The following is a 20,675-nucleotide window of genomic DNA, read 5'->3' as shown; positions in this document are numbered from 1 at the left end:
CACATGTTTAAATACGTTAAACGGATAAATCGTGGTTGGATAGATCATTGGCTTCTTTGGGGCATTTTTTTAGGATTCAACGGTATTAGGGAATCGAGGGAAAAGGGGTTCAGATGCTATATGGAATTAAATCGACCAATTTTCCATGAGGGATTTAATTTGTTTGCTTTAAATAAAATATGTGTGCACTGTAAATTGAGGAAATGGTTTAAAAAAAAAACTTTTTGATTAACTAAGGTTATCGGGAAGGGTGGTAACGGAATGATTGTCATCTTAAAACCTGGTTAATTTTACCAATATCTTCTTAATTCTGATGTAAAGAAAGCCCAGTGCCCTAGACTGACTAGCTGATTAAGCCGAGAGACGGTTTATGTTAGTGGGAAACTATTTGGTATGAAGTCTAATAGTTATTTTGATTATAATTACGTCGTAAGTGTATATAGCAGGGCCTTAAAGGATAAAGATGATTGATGCATTACAAGCTCAAAGAAAAAATTTCAGAATTTTTTGAAGGTGTAAAAGGTCCTTCCAACCGTATTTAGACCTAAAGCGGTTTGGGGATTTCAAAAGTAGGGATCTTTATCACAGAATACGGATGGTACGAATCACATTAAAAACTCCAACTTAAAGAACTAAATTTAAAAATTTATCTATACTGAGAGAAATCCGAAAAAGTTAAAATAACATTCCGGAAATGTTAATTTTACCCTGGAGTATTGATTCGAAATCGGTGTAAATATTATGCTTTTTAGGTGTAGTAGGGTTTAAAGTTACACTTTGTCATGTTAATTTTACCCTTAAAAAGGTGTAAAATTAACATTAAAAAGTTGATATATTTTTACACCTAAAAAGTGTTAAAATTACGAGGAAAGAAAGTTAATCGCACCCCCATTTTTTCTCAGTGTACGAGTTAAGGTGCTTATAGATTAATTAATAGAATTTTAGCTAATTATTTTCGGTGTGCAATAATAAATTTTCAAAAAGAATTGTGTTGTATTTCACCCGAAATGTAAAACGAAGTTATAGTTTTCAGATACCGTGATTTTAATCTTCTGCACTTGTTTTCTCGGTTAATTTTCTTGGTTTTATTGCCATTGAAATTATTCATGTACTAATTTTAAAGATTTAATATTCAAAAAATGGAATTGAACTAAGGAAAACAAATTTTACTCTCCCGAAGTATACAGTTAAGTGGTAAATTTCTCATAAACCGCCAATAAAACTATCTTTTCTTTATCTTCATATTTGGAAAATTAACGTGAAGGTTAGTTTATGGTAATTGTAATCGATTTAACGTTTTTTTCAGTCGAATGAATTACTTTTTTCAAATGAAATCTATCTCGACAGAAGTATACGCTTAAAAATTGTGGTTTTTTTTAATTTTTTTTTTAATATTCTTTACCCGTCTCATCTAATAAAGTAACGAATGAAATTAATGCATGTAAATGATAAAATTCCTCGAGATAATACATTGAAAATATTGACGTTGAAATTGAGGTTAAGGTGATAAATTTATTAAAATGACTGATTTGTTGGTTAGTAAAAGGTAAATCAGTTAACAAAGGTATTAAAATCAGTTGCGGTTAGCTACAAAGTTTACAGTTTGCTGAAAAAAGCAACGTTTTCAGCATTTTTACTGAGTGGATCAGCGAAAATATGCTAACTGGTTAGCAGTTCTGGAATTAAAAGTGCTAACCAAATATTATATATGGAAATAACACTACCTCGCTATTGTCGTTATAAGGTTAGTGAAACTCTGCTGAATTTCCGCTGAATTGAAATCGGTTAGCGTGGAGTACCCTGGATAGTCGATCCAAGAGATCGATTACAATAATCGGTTTGTCAGTCAGTACCATGAAAATTGGTCATCACCGTTGAAATCGCTTTCCGTTTCTACAATCGATTATTTAAGACAATTGGTAAATAGATTTAAGCTACCGGTATGTCTGTTGGACTTCCAAAATCGGTTAACATATCCATTTTAATAGGTAACGGTTATTTCAATCGATGGCAACTTGTAGATCTATTACGATGATCGGTTTGTCGGGCAATTAGGGTTATTGCAATCGATGATTTAAAGTAACTGATTAATCGATTTAAATTACCGATATGTCTGTTGTTTTTCCAGAATCGGTTACCATATCTATTCAAATTGGTAACGGTTATTGCAACAGATGATAACTGGTAGATGTATTACACAATGATCGGTTTGTCGGAGAGTTACGGTTATTGCAATTCATGATATGATATTTTAAGACAACTGGTAAATCGATTTAAGCTACCGGTATAAGTTGGGTTTCCAAAATCGGTTACTATACTTATTTAAATCGGTAACGGTTATTGCAACCGATGACAACTGGTAGATTGATAATAACGATCGCTTTGTCGGTCAGTTACGGTTATTGCAACCGATGATTTAAGTCACAGGTAAATCGATTTAAGCCACTGACTGGTATGTCTGTTGGACTTCCAAAATCGGTTGACATACCAATTCAAATTGGTAACGATTATTCCATCTGATGACAACTGGTGAAACTGATAGATCGATTACAATAATTGGTTTGTCAGTAAATTACGGGTTTTGCAACCGATGACGAATAGTAGGTCGATTACAATGATCGGTCTTTTGTTCAGTTACGGAAAGTGCAATCGATGAATTAAGGCCGTTTATCGGTTGGGATGATCGGTTACAATGATCGGTTAGTCGGTCAGTACCATAAAAGTCGGTCATGACTATTCTAGTCGTCTAACCTTTTAATTAATGTAATCAGTGAAAATTCATGAACATACTCTTTCGATGGTTGTTTGAATCGTTTTTAACCGTTTTTAATAATTTTACCACAATCTTTTAATCAAAATTCCCTTTAATTTAGGTTAAGAAAAAGAACGCTATTATCGGGAACGGTAACCGATAACCGCTTTTGTGATTCACAGTGTATGTATTTGGGTTTTGGTGTGGGAGGTGTTGATGCATAATCGGGCGCGAAAAGGTTTCATTTCACACGTCGCTAGAGTCACATAATGATGGAAGAGTCTCTATAAATAATGTTTTATTGAAGCCACCATGATGAGATGGTGAATCCTTTTGTGTGTGTTTATTATTTAATTTAACATTAAATTCCTCACAGAACTCCCATAATTCCACCCCATCTGCGTAGTTGAGTGATTTTCACAATGTGTGTTGGATGGCTCCATGGGAAAAGTGGTTTGGTGTTGTATGCTTATTTTAAAATTGAAGGAGTTTGAGGGATTTTCCTGTCTAGAAGGGTGTGAAATGTTCTCTCTTTGCGCGTTTACTTCTTGACCATTCAATGTGCCTCTGTCTCTTCCAATTTACCAAACCACTGACTAATTACAGATAAAAGGAAATAAAATGTGCTTCAATTGAACCCATTTACGCATTGTTAATTTTATTTGCCATTTAGGCACAGTGTCTCTCTTTTGCTATCTCTCATGTGTATACTAAAGACCTTCTGGGTTGTACTTGTACACCCATATGTTTTATCTAATATAGCCAAAAATGTATATCAACTTCTCTTTTTGTCACACTGAAAAAAGGGTTGAGAGTTTTTGGGAGAAAATTCATTCCATGTCTTAATAGGGGTGAATTAGGAAGTCTCTAAAAAATCATGTGATACCCACCTACATGAATTATTGTACGTCTCGTCGTGTTTTTCCTTTGATCGATCCCCAAAAATGAAGTGGTTCAAATTTTAAGCAGGAAAGGCTTCTAATGGCCTGATAAAAAGTTTACTGTCATGGAGATACTTTGGGAATGGTTATTTAATGCGAGAGGTCACATTCTCAACATTTTCTACTTTGGCACTTCGAAAGGTCAGCACGAGTGCTAGAGTACTCTGTGAATTTTTCCTATTTAAATTATTTAGTGAAAAATCTGTAGACTATTTCTTAATCTTTGGCTTATACTACAAAACATTTTTGGAATTTACAATTCACAAAAGGTGGCCAGAAAAAAGGTGGCCGGAATTTCACTCAAAGTGGCCGGAATACTACGCATAGCAATGTCCATATTTTTATTAATTTTTCAATATTTTAGGAAGTGATTTTAAGGAAAACAAAGATGATAAACTAGTCTTCAAGGTTCCACACAACCCTCCCGAAAAGGAAGTAACAAAAAATACAAATATGAATTAAAAATATTGCATTTAAAACTTAGGACTTCGGTGCTTATATGCAACTATGCCGAAATTTGGCACACTTACCCTAAAATCATTTAAAAATAATCCATTCTGGATTAAATCGGTTAAGGAATATATTTTTTGAGGGTCCCTTTAATGTTTAACATTTTAATTTATAAGTCATATTGTGGTAGAATTTTGGAAATTTGAAGTTTCGGGTTTGCTAACGTTATTCTGTTTGTCTATCCTATGGCCGTTACTACGCCTAGAGTCCAAGTGGATAGAGATAGAGACTTGGGACCTTCAAGGGACCCTCCAGTAGTCAACCCTGAGACTTATCAGTCGATTCAAATCGATTGCGAACCGGTAAACGAAATCTGATGTACTTTTGAGGTATATCATCTAAGTTACGAGTTCGAGCATTCTGCAAAGTATAAGACGCTTTGCCACTCCCTTTTAATTATATTTTGTTCTTTTAATTTTTTTCCTTGGTCCCTTTTTGCAAATATCCAATGTATTAGTAGATTAAAAAACTAACGTGTGATTGTAATGATAGATGTCGCCGTATCCCTTATTGTTTGAGTAACGCCTCTGAAAATCTTCTTGTGATCTTGGATTGGGGAACAATAAGAGTTAGAATGATGTTTTGAAGTGTTGCAATTTCAAAGTAAAGCGCCAAAGATTATCCCTTTTGTGTCTTTCACCATCCAATATACTCCGGTCCATATGTGTGAGAGAATTTCTGTCTCCCGCCCATTTTTGCCCTCGAGGGTGCAAGAATGAGGCTTTTAAGTACAGCTACAGCCCGAAAAAAAAACCCGGAATTATTAACTATTCTGTGACAAATAGATATTGCGACAAAAGTATCCGTGCAACAAAAGTATCTCCCGGTGTGTTAGCCATCAAGAGGAAATAATAATGGGAATGGAATTGTTGGTGGATATGCGTGAAGTGTTGCAAGAATAAAAGGAACAACCCTACAGGGAGATTTAACGCTCGGATTAATTTTTGGGTGCACAGATATTATTCTCAAAAATTTTTATTCCATCTCTTTTTTTCTTTCGATGTAAAAATCTTTTGTCAGAGCATCATCAGACAAAATGGCACATTTGTAGTCGATAGTATTGAAATTTATTGCACTAGATATTGCGTATATTGTGCAAAAAAAAAGTCTCACAGTGTTTTTTTTATCGTCTTTTCTTTCTAAAAGCAAGCCAGACTTGTTCACTTGGTAATGAATTTCTACAAGATGTAATTTGTAGTTGAGACTCTGTTGTGGACACACAAATTAAAATACTTTTAAGTATTCACTGTTGTTTATTGTGCGACAGTTCCAAGACAATTCCGCTGAATCGAGCGGTTCATACAATTTTTATTACATTTTAATGACCTAATTATACAATATTTAAGAAGTGTGGTAAAATATAAATAGTAAATATAAATAGGAACTAAGGAATGAATGATTTTACAAATAGGAAGAAGTGTTTCACAACACTCCTATCCCCTTAGAATAAGTGCTTTGCACGATTATATTAAAGTTATAAAGTATATTTAGTATAATCTTAGTTGTTACATTGCTTTTTTTTTTTTTTTTTTTTTTTTTTGAACTATTAAAGTATACAGATAATGCTCTTAAATTTACAGCTAAAAATTACAAATTTCCTCTTTTTTTTTTTTTTTTTTTTTTTTTTTTTTTTTTTTTGAGTGTTTATATTAAGTGCTTTTATTAAATCATTAATTAATTAATTTATTCATTTTTTTTTTGTTAGTTAAAAGTAATACTTCTGATACTTCTGCTAGAAGGCAATTCAATCGAGTTTATCAAATCATCTCTTAATACATCTTGGGATCTTAAAATTAAGTTTTGAGGGATTGTCATGGGTATAGGATTGGAAACTGTAGGGGGTTGTGGGGTAATGCTTATGTTAGTTTGTGGTGGTTGGACACTTGTATTCGTTCCATAGGAAATTCCTGTTGTTCTGAAGCATTTAAAATAAATTATGAGAATAAATATTATGATTAACGCAGTTATTCCTGAAATATTAGGGAGGACGTGCTTTTCGATAATAGGGATTTTATCATTCGAATTTTGTGTTTTCGTAAGGTAGTGACTTTCTTGTAAGAGCGCATCGATATATTTCCTATGAGTATTGGATGTTATAGTTAGTAAGCCTAATTCTTTTTCCGGTTCATGTTTGAAATCTATGCTTTTCATCTCACCCATCTGTTCAAAAGGTGCTAGGATATAGCTTGAATTAAAGGAATTTTCGGAAAATATATAAATACCGTCACTATTTAGTCGACAGCTTTTACTCAATTGAATTATTCCTTTAGATGGCAGTTCCACAAATTGAGCTTTTCTTTCTGCGCATTTAATTTGGACTTTGGAAGCTGTATTCAGAATAAACAGGAAAATATTCTCTTTAAGACTCATCCACATATTGAATTGGAATTTATGTGGTAAAAGCGTACATTTATCTGAGAGTCCTTTACTTACGGAAAATTCGCAAGTAGCTACAGAAGAGCTTCTTATAATATTTGTAGGACAAATAGGAGGTTGAATGGTCCGTGTGCATTCATTAAATTTATTATAATCAAAAAGAGCGTACGAATCGTAATTGTTATCAATAGCTATGAATGGGTAATGTATATTGATTGTTTTAAAAGATTCATTACGCATATATGGTAAGGGAATAATATGGTATAAAGTGTAGGGAGGTGTTTTGCATAAGGGTATATCAACGAAAGCTGTTATTCTTGATAAGGATCCAATAATTCTTAATTTGGCTACATTGTATAATTGAAATAGTGACATTGCTGGGAATGTAGTCATTTCGGGCAATTTTAATTTTAGTTCGTTGATTTGAGACTTAAAATTATCAGGAGGGAGAAGAAGTGGATGACATTTTCCACCGATTGCAGCTTGAGTAATGGTTAGGACTTGATCAAGGTCATGTTGTACCTTTTCAATTTCTAATGAAACAGCATGTTCTATGTGTCTCCAGAGATCAATGTTAACCTGATGAAATTCAGTATTCTTTAAGTCATTTACCATTTTCACAATACTATTTACTTTTAACTGTGTTATTGATAAATCTTTTCTAATTTCATCAGATTCCGCTAATGTTGAGTTTATTAGGCTTGTATGGAGTTCCATTAGTCTCATTACTTGATCATTTTTGCCTTCGATAAAATCTAGTTTATCAGATAGACTTGAAAGATCTTCTTCTGTTGCTGTTCCGAATAAGAATTTAGAAGCATAACCAACGATATTAAACCATCCACGTTTTTGCCGTTTAATGGGAGGAGTATATTCAGGATGTAATAATTGTTTAACAATATTGAAGGTTCTTTGACTGGTTCTAAAATTTGCACTGATTCTCATGATATTTTCTTTGCATTTTTGATAAATTTGAGAGTTTGTATCATTATAAAGCAATTTGCAGGCTTCATCTATTTCATTAATGTGGGTTTCTAATGTATGGAGTATATCTTCAAACTTCGGAAGTTCTAGGGATGCTGCAATAGTCCAATGCGAGTCGGTCAAACATACAGGTCCAAGGTCAAGAATATATGCATTAGTAGCATCTTCCAATGGAATTAATCGGAATCCTTCTGTTTCGGAACAAGCAGTTGGCAAGACGAATAGTAAGGTTAATACGATAATGATCGTGTCTGCAAGGAAATGATGAAAGAGATTGTTAGGATAATGGTCGTTAAGGAGTTTCTTCGTAATACAGTTTTAGCAAATTGTTGTGATATGTTTTCTCCTTGTGCCCAATTTGAATTGTTGTTGTCACCGGAGAATTTATTTTTGTTACCAAAAAGGGTCCCTTCCTCTTTTCTAAAAATTTTGAACATTCTCCAATTTTTGGCAGTGACTTATTAATTAACAGAACTTTGTCTCCAACTTGAAATTCCGCAATATTTAGTTTTGAATCATAATATTCTTTTGATTTGTGTTTATTGACTTTGAGTAATTCCGCGGCAGTTTGTTGGGTTGAATGCAATATTCGTCTCAGTTCGGTGTAATAGTCGTCAAAGGTATATACAGGGTTATTTTGGGGTTGTGAAAATGAAGAAATGTCTAGTTTGTTACCAAAGATTAATTCATGAGGGGTGAAATTATGCGCACTGTGTTTTGCTGAATTATAAGAAGCTACGGCTGAGCTTAAATAAAGATCCCAGTCTTGGTTCCCATTGTTTGTGAAAATTCGCAAATATTCAGCGATAGTACGATGACTCCTCTCAACCCCTCCAGAGGTCTGTGGGTGAAAAGGTGATGCCTGAGTCTTTGAAATTCCTAACAGTGTACATATCTTTTTGAATAGGCCAGCGGAAAAACATGGTCCTTGATCACTACAGACTTCGATAGGTGTCCCAAATAGGCATATAAACTTGTCTACAAAAACTCTAGCAACTGTTTCTGTAGTTTGATCTGCCATTGCAATTGCTACAAGATATTTTGATAGCTCATCATAGATAGTTAAAATATATTTATTACCTCTCTCTGTAAGCATAAGGGGACCTACTACGTCTATAGTAACACGATAAAATGGGAAAGGTGGTGTAGGTGTTATCATCATGGGCATTCGAGTGTTTGGGGATACCTTGTTTTTCTGGCACTTTTCACATCTGTTAATAATTTTTGATACTATACGACGCATGTTTTTAAAATAATATTTTTGGCGAATTCTGGCGCAAGTTGCTGTCACTCCTTTGTGTCCACAAAGAGGTGATTCATGAAATTCTTTGACGATTGTAGTTATTTTCTCAGCGTCACGTAACCTACTAATCTTGTTCTTGTAAATAAGTACCTTCGTTTTTCCTTCTTTAAAAATGAAGTTAAGCATTCGTTTGATTACCGGGTATTTAAGAGTAGGAATAAACAGGTTTTGCTTTTCCATTTTTATAGTTGAAATGTTTTGGGTTTCGCAAAAGGCATAAAGTTTTTCAAAAAGACAAAACATTGTTTGATAACGAACGTAAGGGATATTGGGTAATTTTGCAAATATGTACGTAATGTTATTTAATTCCTTCGCGAATATTTCGCCGGTTTGTATGGAGGATAAAACATGGAGAATTAATGTTTTCTGAATTGCTGGAAAGTCTTCCGGAGTATTGCTGGAACTCACAAAGAGAGATTGGAATCCTTTCTGATTGTTTCCAAAGTACTCGTCACTTATCTCTTCGTATACTTGTGGAAGATCAATTTCTCGTAGATTCACGAATTCTTCATATGGCGTAATATTAAGATCATGCGTATTTTGGGGTTCATCATGTAAAATTTGTTGTTCATTCAGCTCCAATGAATCATTGACAGCAGAAATTTTATTATTTACTTGCTTGTTCAGTTCTTTGTTGATTGCTCTCGTTTGCGCCCTTGTGACTGCGAAAATTTTTGATTCAATGTTTTTATGGGACAAATTATCTTTATTATTGTCGTGTGCTTGAATGTCCTCGCGAATCGGAATACGGGATAAGGCATCCGCTACTACGTTTAATACGCCTGAAGTATGAATAATTTTATAGTCGTAACCTTCTAGTTTCAACCGCCACCTGAGGATTCGGCTACCCGGATCCTTAATTTTGCTAATAGATACCAAAGGCTTGTGATCAGTTACAACCGTGAAGGGACGACCAATTAAATAGGCTCTATAATATTTACAAAAATAGTATACAGCTAGAGCCTCTTTTTCAATTGTAGCATATCTTATTTCTGCCTTATTTAGTATTCTGCTCCCATATGAAATGACTTTATCATTTTGGGAGAGAACACCTCCGATTGCAAACTGACTTGCATCGGTATAAAGTACGAAAGGTTGGGTAAAATCGGGATATGTTAAAATGGGGTCTGATATTAATTTATTTTTCAGGGTTGTAAAACTATCCTGACAAGAAGAAGTCCAAAAATAGGGTGTGTCTTTCTTCGTTAATTCTGTAAGAGGTTTGGCGATTGCAGAGAAATTGGGAATAAAGCGTCTATAGTAGGATGCTAGTCCTAAAAATGATTTTAATTCGCGTAGATTGAGTGGAATAGGATATTCAGCTACTGCTCGCGTTTTTGAAGCATCTGGGCGCAATCCATCAGACGATATGCGGTATCCCAGGTATAATAATTCATTTTTAAAAAATTCGCATTTTTCAGGTTGTATTTGGAGATTAAATTGCTGGAGTCTTTCGAAAACTTTATGTAATTTAAGGAAGTGTTGTTCAACTGAGCTGGAATAAATTATTATATCGTCTAAGTAGGCCATACAACAATCTTCCAACAAATCTCCCAACACATTCTTAATCATTCTTGAAAATGCAGCCGGTGCGCTAGTCAACCCTTGGGGAAGGCGCTCGAATTCAAAATGTGAGCCAATTGCGTTAAAAGCCGTTTTTGGTTTACTGTCTTCCGAAATTTTCATCTGGAAATAACCAGATGCCAGATCTAATGTGGAAAAATATTTACAATTACCTAATCTGTCAAAGATGTCATCGATATTGGCAATTGGGTGTTGGTCTTTTATAGTAATTTGATTGAGTTTTCGGAAATCTATGACCACACGCCAACGCTTCTTACCGCTTAAATCCGATTTCTTTGGTACCAATAACAAAGGTGAATTGTACGGACTAAAGCTATGTCTGATAATTCCACTGTTTAGCATTTTGGTTATTTCTTTCTTTATATCGTCCCGTTGATGGAACGGAATCCGGTAAGGTTTTTCGTTAATTATTCCGCTTCCTGGCATTGTTTCAATCTTGTATTCCGCGCATGTAACGTGAGATAACTTATCATGTTCGAGATGAAAAATTTTGTTAAATTTCTCACACATTTCGCGTAGTTTGTCGTATTGCTCTTTAGTTAGATTTTGATCGATGTTAATTTTCTGCATTATTCCTTCAGTTCTTATTTGGTCATTTGAGGGAGAATATGCGTCTGTAGGCATTAAATTATAAACATTGAATTCCGATAATGACTCTATATCTGGTACGAATTGGTGCACTTGAACTTCAAATTTTGTTGTGTTGACAACAGGTATTCTTGCTTTATGCTTTGTTGGGTGTACAATGCACTCCCGTGAAAATATTTCCTTATTGTCATCACAAAAAAATTGCTTACATAGCAAAGGTTTGTTTTCTGGAAATGTGAATTCAATAAATGTTTCAGAATTGGGTTGTAAGCAAAATATGTGACCTAATTTTTGCTTAATTTTGCAATCATTTGTTTCTGTGTCAATGCTTTTGGAATTTGCTGAGCTATTTTCCTGATTTTCTTGAACGCTGTCCCCAATAAGTGAATGATTTATATCTCGAGCTTGAGATGAAGAAGAGGATGTAGAAGTAGATTCTTGTGTTGTATTTTCTGACTGACCTTCGTTTGAGGTTTCTGTTCGTGTTAATTGCATTTGATCAAATGGGTAGCGTAAGAAAGGTACAGATAGTCTCAACTCATTAAATAAAACATGACCTGCTTTTACGTGTATTACTGCGTCTAGTAGGTACATTAAGTCCCTACCAATAATTCCGTCAAATGGTACGTGATTACTTGGGAGAACGTGAAGTTTTGTATCTACATCAATTTTTCTAAAAGATGTAAATCCCATTTGCATTTTTACAATTCCTAGAGTTCTTACTTGTCCCTCTATGATTCCACCTATTGAAATAGTTTTGGAGACAATTACAGGTGAATCAGGATGCAGGGATTTTACTTTAACAAACGAATAAGGAGATCCGTTATCAATGAGAAATCTCAATTGAGCTTGTAGGCCTTCAACACTACAGTACACATTTATTATCTGAGGGTTTTCTGGTTGTGTGATAAAGTAGCTTGGTACCGTGATCATCTCTTCAGGGTCGGCAGAATACTTTAAAGTTGTCCTGCCGACCTCATCTCGTTTTCCTGATCCTGTTCGATATTTTCAGGCCTTCCTTCGTCTGTAGTAAACATTGCAGTGGAATTGAAATCCCCACCCCGTGGATTAAAGATCGTGGTTTCATTATGGTTAAGGGTTTGGTTAGATGATCGGTTGAAGGAATTGTTGCGATTCGTGTTATTAGAACTCTGATTTGTATTATTGAATGATCGATTTCCAAACGAATTTTGTCTGGGCGGAATGTATTGTGAATTGTTTCGATAGGCGTTTTGTTGGATATTCGTGGAAGTAGTATTATTACTGTTATTAAACGAATTATGTCCTCGATTAAAAGTTTGATTGTTTGTATTGTTAAATCTGTTGGACGTATTGTTAGATTGTGTTGCATTCGTGGTATTTCTATCATTACTCGATTGATTTGCACTTCTGTCATCGTTATAAAAAGTAAATGATTTCAGTCTATTTTCAGCAAACAGGACAGCAGATGTAATATTAGGGAAAGTCTTTGCCATGAGTAAAATTCTTGTATCATTGTTTCTAATCGAATTGGCAAATACATCTATGGCCATTCTAGTATTATTGTCCTTAAGGGATGTGGGAAGACTACCACTAAACTGAGATGCATATGCACTATTTAAAATTTGAAGTCCTTCTTCAACTCTCTTCCCAAATTCTTTAATATTTTCTTTAGGGCGCATAGAAATTTTCTGTAGTGCAAGAATAGCATCACTAAGAGATACTTCTGGGGTAATTACAGATAGAAGAGCATCTTTGAATTCATAAAATGTGTTAAATGTTTGCCCTCTTATATACGAATACATTTCAGGACTTAATTTAAATGACAAAAGTCTTATGAATTCCCGATCTTTAGAAAAATCTTCTGTCTTAAAAAATTCCTCATATAAATTATCGGCCAGGGATATAAATTGGGAAGCTGTGTTGTACTCACATGTACACTTTGGTACATCTTTGAAGATGTCACTGAATGAAACGACGCTCATGTTGTCAGATTTTGGTGGCTGAGTTGGCGATGTAGGACTCTTTGTAGTGTTCGACGGTGGAGGTGGTGGTGGAGTTGTCGGAGGTTTAATAAGGCTGCGTTTGGATGCTGGTGATGTCTTTCGCTGAAATGCAGGAGCTTCGATGACTGAAGAATTGGAGCCTGAAGAGTTGCAAGAAGTTTCCGAACTCGTTGATTGGCTTTTCTGCTGAGAAGTATTCTGTACTGCTTCTGGAGTAATAGGAGCTAGAGGCAGTGCGTTAATCTGCTCTATTATAGGTGTTACTCCGAGAAGAGATGCTGATGATCTATCAGGTGTAGTTGATGAAAAAAGAATTTTGCGTGGTCCAACTGGTGAATACTGGATTTTACTGCTTTTCTTGAATACTGAGTCGTCTAGTTGTAAATCATTTGGGAAAGTCTGGATACTGGATGATTCTGCAAGCTGGTCTTCTTCTTCTTGTTTGTTTCTGGTGACTGTCTCAGTAGCTTTTGGCAAATCCGATGCTGATTTTGGGCGTATCTTCTTTACAGGGTTCACTTTTATCACTTTTTCACGCAAGTGGAAACATGTTCTATTATTCATTTATATTTTAAATTGCACTTTTCAATTGATTTCCACTTGGGTTTTCACGATGTGTTTAACCACTTCTGACACCAAATATGTTGTGGACACACAAATTAAAATACTTTTAAGTATTCACTGTTGTTTATTGTGCGACAGTTCCAAGACAATTCCGCTGAATCGAGCGGTTCATACAATTTTTATTACATTTTAATGACCTAATTATACAATATTTAAGAAGTGTGGTAAAATATAAATAGTAAATATAAATAGGAACTAAGGAATGAATGATTTTACAAATAGGAAGAAGTGTTTCACAACAACTCCTCATTTGTGGTCTTGTTATTAATGTTTTTGCGTCCCATTAAAACTACAATTGTACAGAGAAAAAAAAATGAAGAGTATGCAAAAAAGGCAGAATAATATAATTACACTCTTTCCGAATACACATCTGAGAAGATATAAGAGCACAGAGTGGGATAACTTGCTTGTCAGTCTTAAAGGTGTTTTAAGAAATCATATTTTTAAATAAAATTGAAAGAAAAAGATTAAAAAACTTGCTTCTACTAAGCTCTAGAAGAGAATAAAATAGAAACGTATTTATTGTCAACAATATTATTACCAGGGGCATGACATTTCGTATGTTTCCTAAATTTTTTTAGCGCGCCGAAAAAACTTTTGAGTTTATTAGCTGTTTTCTGTCATTGTAGAATGAATTAGCAAAAAATACTAATACAAAATAAAAGCCAATTTAATAACGAAGAGCCAACCGAAAACCCCAAATTGGCAACCTACGTAGTTTTGAAGATATCTCGTTAAATGTGCACGAAAACAGGAAAAAAATTAAATTAAAACTGGTCGCATTTTTCAGAGATAATGTCACCCCCCTGATTATTACAGTTATAATTTAAATTGAAAATATTTTCAGCGTCCACCGCCGTCTTAGTAGACGTTTTCAATATCAAATGTCTTAAACATTGAACAGTACCAATGGGGTGTTTGAGACACTTTAAACGTGGTGAGTGAGATGCAGAATTTCGATGAAGTCGTAGGTGGCGCGCATATCGTTCTACTGTAAAAACAAGAGCAACAAATAATTTGAGCCTAGCTTAACACCGTTTCCTTTTAAAACAAAATGTTTCTGAAAGAAACGCTCCGTTGCACCATCTTAATGAACTTGAAATCTTCAGAGAAAAATGTAGATAAGTTTGAAACTACCTATGCCAACTTTACCAAATTTCGGCATAGGTTCATGCAAGCGCCAATGTATTAACTTCGAAATGTAATATATTTAATACAAATTGAATTGTTTTGTTACTTCTTTGCAAAGGGTGTTGCTTGAAAACTTGTAGGTAGTTTATCGTCTTTGTCTTTTTCAGTCTTTTTCATATCATCTCGTTCATAGAAACAACAATTTTTTTCCTTATTTTTGCATTGCATAATCTCTAGAGTATGCAAAAAGTAAGAACGATTAGAAACCTGAGGAACAAAAGGTGTGGCTGAAATTCCAAGCTGGCCGAAATTTAGTGCAATTACCCTATGATTCGAAAATTTCAAGAATTTATCTATGGAAATTATTCGTTTCATCTTATTCTAGAATTGATATATATGATAAACAATTCCTTTTATTATTTTTATCTTCATATTTTTCGTTTTTTATTTTAAGAATTACTTATTAATTTTAAATTTTATTATTTTTTTAAACGATGTATTGTAACTATATAAATCCATTGCTCAAGTTTTGCGTTTTTTCGTTTTTATTATTCATACACTAGAATAAAGCGGTGTTGCAATTGAATTCAACTAATTTGAACCGATTCATAAATAACTGAAAACATTCCCAAAGAGCATTTTCTGACCAATTCGAAAAAGTGACAAAATATTGTCGAAATACGCTTGACAGACTCAGAGATTTCTATTTAATTTCGTCGATTTGGCCAAGTTTTGCTTATTGGGTTGCTAAAAATATCTTTGGAGTAATATTTGATTTTCGGATAAAAATTAGTTATCAGTTAAGAATCGGGTCATTACCGGTTCATAAGCGATTAGAACCGGTTTAGTCTTGTTATAAATTCTAAGACCTTTTCAACGAGTCCATATATGATCTAATTTGATTTAGAAATACGATATCAAGAGCATTTTTACCCCTTACTCTTGACAAAACCGATACTAGGACTAATTCAATGGTTTTCGTATAAAGACGAAATGTCCGTCTAGGTGATTTCTGCAACATATCTAAAAATGAAAGAAATCATACGATACCTTTTCGAACAATCCCAAATGACATTGTTTTGATGCGAAGGGGAGGGGTGGGGGGAAAATGAGGGGCATGTTAATGGTATCAGGGTCAACTTAAGGTAATAACTTTCCCGATTTGAGAGTTTGAAGGTATTCGAAGGTATATTAGAGAGAACTTACCTAAAATTACGTTGGAAGCAGGTGCCCATCAACCTTAATAAAAAATGAAGCTCTTTTTGACTTTTCCTTGTAAAAGTTTTGCAGATATTTTACCGCGTCTTAAACAAATTTGCTTGTATTTCTTGTATTATTTCGGCGGATATTATGAAATATGAATTTTTAGATAGCTTTTAACGCACAATTTCGAAATATATCAGGCTGATAAGTCAATATTCTTTAGGAAAAAACTTGCCATTGGTCTTCAAAGCATTTATGCAGAAACGTTTGAAAAACTGAAATGTCGAGAAAACTGAAATTGAAAGTTTGAACGCTGAAACCGACGAGTTACACATAAATGAGCATGTTTATCAAAAGAACATTTTTTATTGTTTTTTTTAAATTTATTTATTTCCAATAATGCTTTTGAGCTTGCGATCTTGAAAGCATATAAAAAAATAAGAAAACCGTTAAGAAATTTACTTAATCGAAATTGCAATTCAAACGTTCTGCTATCCTGAAATTCTACAATACTACACTAAAAATCACTTTTTGCAGCAAACGTTTACATCAGAGGTGTGCAAGAACCGTTTGAAACCGAACAAACGTCAAATGAAACTTGTTCTTGCACACCTCTGGTTTACATTGTCGATTTCATTGTTGACGACTAATGTGCCAAGAAGACCGAAATTCGAAATGGTAGGACAATCAGCGCTAAAGCGGCGAGTACGCAAACTTGAACTTTTGGGTTTCGTTTGATTTTCGAATAGGTTTGGACTGGCTTTGTTTGTTCGAAAGGTTATTACTGATCGGAGCCAATCAGTAGCTCTAACTGTTTGGTTTCTAGGCATGGTAACGGTCGGACACACAGAGGCACAGACAAATAGCACAGACAAGAAAAGGAAGCATATCGTACATGCTCAAAGAGATGGCTCTCAAAGTTTCAGCTCTGGGAAGAAAAGGATTTTTATTGTAGGCAGAATCTTCGTCCACTAGACGATAATCGGATTATCTTTACGTCGGTACATTTTCCTTTAAAATATCCCATTTTTGCGCTGGGAAACATAATTCCTCCCATCATATCTTAAGGTGCATTTCAATTGCCCTCCACTGTGAAAAATTTAACATCTTACTAAAAATTATTAATGTGCTTCCATTCATTGTGGATAGCGATCAAAAACATTTCTACATTGTGTTATGCCTTGTTACATGTTTTTGACTTGGAATTCTTGATTCTGGAATAAAACTAAATAAATCTTTTGGGCGGTTGAGGAAATTGCATCAACAACAAAAATGTGCTGAAAGGTTTATTAATGGAATTTCCAGGGTGAAAAGTTAATTGTGCATTTGTCACTTTCATTTATTGGAGTAAAAAATGTCATAAAAATTCAACAACCCCCTATTAGTGGGAAAAAGTTGCAAACGACATTCAACTGGTCAAACAAATAAACAGTTCAAGTGTGAATTGAATAGAATTTCCAACCCATTTTGGCAGTTTTCAATTTAGGGGTGTTTTAAAGAGTGGTCAATGAAAAGCCTGGGTAAAAATGTTCAAAATCAACCCTTAAGTGGGTGGGACAGGGGGGGGAGGTTTGGTTGTAAAATTTTTGGAGCAATGTCGAATGTGTAAACATGTGAAAATGGGAGTTCAAAAAAGGGGGCACCTCTCAATATTTGATATTTTCGCTCCAAACAAAAATGATGTGTGTGGAAAACAATCAGAGAGCCGTAAAATTGAAACGCCAAATGCTACGATTTAGTATTTAATTGAAAATGTTGGCTAAAGTGCCGATGACTTCATAGAAAGTTTAAAATAGTTGTTGCAAGTATGTAAAAAAAATGGTTTTGGTGCTGAATCCGATGTGAATTTTAAATAGCCACTTCATGAGCATTTTTTTTTACCACCATTTCACAACCAATTTGCCGTGTGTGATCTGTTCAGACGATAACACCATTAATTACCCACTATTTATTGGTTAATTATACATTTCTATGATTAAAATTATTGCAATAAAAGGCATCTGTACTTGTGAAAATCGTGCAACCAGAAGGAAGTTGCTTTTGGTCTAGAGTACGAGGATGAGTAGTAGGACTGAGATGAAATGACCCAGAATTCGCCTACATTTGAGCCTATTACAAAATATGGGGTATTATTGAGAAAAATGATATCATAACTTCCGATTCTGCATTCTTTTCCATTTTTCTTCTCCCTACACCCCCCCCCGATTTTTTTCCACTTTGAGCCAGGGGTGGATAAAAAAGTCAAGAAACGGAAAAGAAATAAGTCGATCGTGTAATATGAATATAAAATAGTCCCATTTGTATGTAAACAGAAAATTGGGGGATGCTGGGCTTTTTTTTATTCTTCCTGGGTGGGTTAAAAAAAAGATTCTCTATTTTCATCACTCCCCGCGGCTTTTTTCTCCTCCTGCATTTTCCTACAATTTCTCTTTCTCTTGTCTCCCACAGGTTTAATGCGTAAAAGAAAGGGCACAGCACATTAAGGGGTGCGCACAGACCTATTCCACCATTGAAAATTTTTGCTAATTTACGAATTTTCTCTTTGAAATATTTTTATCTTGTATAGGGATAGAGCTATCTGTACCATTCCTTGTCCAATTGATTGGATTTGAGATGAATAATAGAAATTTTTCACTGATCTAAAAGGGATTTGAACCCTGGAAACTTGAACCGTAGAGTGAATACTCTACGAAAATAATTCATTGTGTAGCAATTAGGGAAGAGCACGCTACCTTCGGTCAACTTAAGTTTTTTTCTATGTACTTAATGAATTTCTCACATAGCTCTTTTCTGAATAATTGAGGAATTGGACTAGTTATTAAAAGATAATGTAGTATCTTGAGTAATATTACAAAACCTGGGGCAGTTTCATACAGGTCAATTTCTTTTTTTAACAATTTTTCAGCGAACTGAATTTTACTAACTGCGTATCCAAATTAATTAAAGCCCTACTAGTTTCATTTAGGTTTTGGCTATAAGACGGTCGTGGAATATGGGGCAGTTTCATTTTGTCTCACGTATGTTAATTGTTTTCAAGAAATGGTAACTGTACCAAATTTTGGCATAGTTGCATGTAAGCGCTAAAGTCTTATCATTCTCAATACATTTTAAATTTAATAAAAAGAATATTATTTATTATTACTTTATTTAATCACAAGAATAGGATCATCCCTTTTACAATTGTGATAAAAAAAAACAGAAAAATGATGAACATAAAAATAGAGAATGATAAGAATTCAAAATTAAGAATTCTTCAAGAAACAAATTAATTGCTTCTAGGATCCAGCCTGAAGATAGAAATACGAGTAGCAGCCGCAAAAATACGGCAATCATTCGGAAGAGAATTAAACAGAATAACGCCTTTTACAAAAAGTGACCGATAGAGGCAGTTATCTTGAACTTTAGGCACTATGAGTCCTCGAACCCTGGTAGAACTCCCCCTAACCAGAAGACACGACAGATACCCAGGACATCTTGAAATCAACAAATGAAACAGAAAGAGCACTGCTTTTATTCTCAGATGAGATGGTAGTTCGCAGCCAACAAATATGTGACAGAAGGGGGAGATATGGTCTCGACGACTTAAGCCGTAGATATACCTAACACAATCATTAAACGAAACTGAAAGACGACGGATTGTGTGACTTTCCGCCGCAAGGAAGAGCTCTGCTCCATACACTCAATCCCGGCATTATGCACTTCGAGGTTATGCACCTGACATATAACAATTATGCAAGTTTGCCTACTTTTGGGAGTCAAATTATGAAATCATTTTTTTTTAAATACGCCTGAATGTATACTGTTTTGTGACACTATGCTTATTTTTCAGTATAAAACTTTAATTTCTTTTATTAAGGTAAAAATTTTAAATATTCTAAGAATTTATTGAAGAACATTAGCCAAAGAGTGCTGTTTGTTGACGAATTTCTTTTAAACAGTTCAATCTTTATGCTCTGACTACTTTTACTCCGCGCGAAATTCGTTCTACGAAATCGCCTGCAGGTATGCAAATTTTCTCGATGCATAAAGCCATTTCGCGCGTTTTTTCGGTCCTGAAAATGTGCATAATCTCGGTACGGAGTGTAGTTGTAGAAAGGAAGAAGAAGCGCTCGCGTGGGGATCAAGCGAGTATCATAGGGTGTGATGTCCCGGAAGCGTCGAAGGGTATAAAGAGAATAGTTGACCTTACGGCAAATAGAAGTGGCCTGATCAGTTGTTGAAGATTCCACTTAGATTTTTGACCTGATCGACGAAAGGGATAATTTCACCGTGTAGGTGTAAAAGGATAATGATCAGGGAATGCAGTTTTTTTGGAGATAACAATAGCTTGAGACTTTTTAGGATTCAAAACTAATCTATTTAGTGATGCCCAGTGCTCAATATAAGAGAGATTTGTATTCATAAGATCGAAAGCTTAAAGAAGATTAGAGGAATCGCCCTCCACATAAATTTGGTGGTCATCTGCATAGAGATGAAATAAGCAGTTACGTAAAACTGAGGGTAAATTATTAATAAAGAGAGAAAACAGCAAAGGACCAAGAATTGAACCCTGCCCAATGCCTTTTCTTAAAAAGGTTGGTGGTGAGACGTCCTGACCAAATCTCACAATTTGCAATCTACCTGTAAAGTAAGACCGAACAAGGGCTACTGCTGAAGACGAGAATTTAAAAAGAGTGCATAACTTGTAGCAAAGA

At 34.5% G+C, this 20,675-nt stretch overlaps 2 protein-coding genes across 6 annotated transcripts in view; both read left to right on the top strand.

The window, feature by feature from the left end:
- The window catches only part of LOC129806032 (dachshund homolog 2), a 285,935-nt gene that overhangs the window by 54,747 nt on the left and 210,513 nt on the right, over positions 1-20,675 (top strand). The window lies entirely within an intron of this gene.
- LOC129806037 (cytosol aminopeptidase-like) overlaps positions 5,804-20,675 on the top strand; it is a 489,987-nt gene continuing 475,115 nt past the window's right edge. The window contains exon 1 of the mRNA XM_055854347.1: positions 5,804-5,907. The gene's annotated coding sequence lies outside the window, so the exon portion shown is untranslated. The remainder of the gene's footprint in view (positions 5,908-20,675) is intronic.

The sequence above is a fragment of the Phlebotomus papatasi genome, chromosome 3, assembly GCF_024763615.1.
Source record: "Phlebotomus papatasi isolate M1 chromosome 3, Ppap_2.1, whole genome shotgun sequence".
Taxonomy (NCBI): domain Eukaryota; kingdom Metazoa; phylum Arthropoda; class Insecta; order Diptera; family Psychodidae; genus Phlebotomus; species Phlebotomus papatasi.
This window is presented reverse-complemented; position numbering and strand designations above follow the sequence as displayed.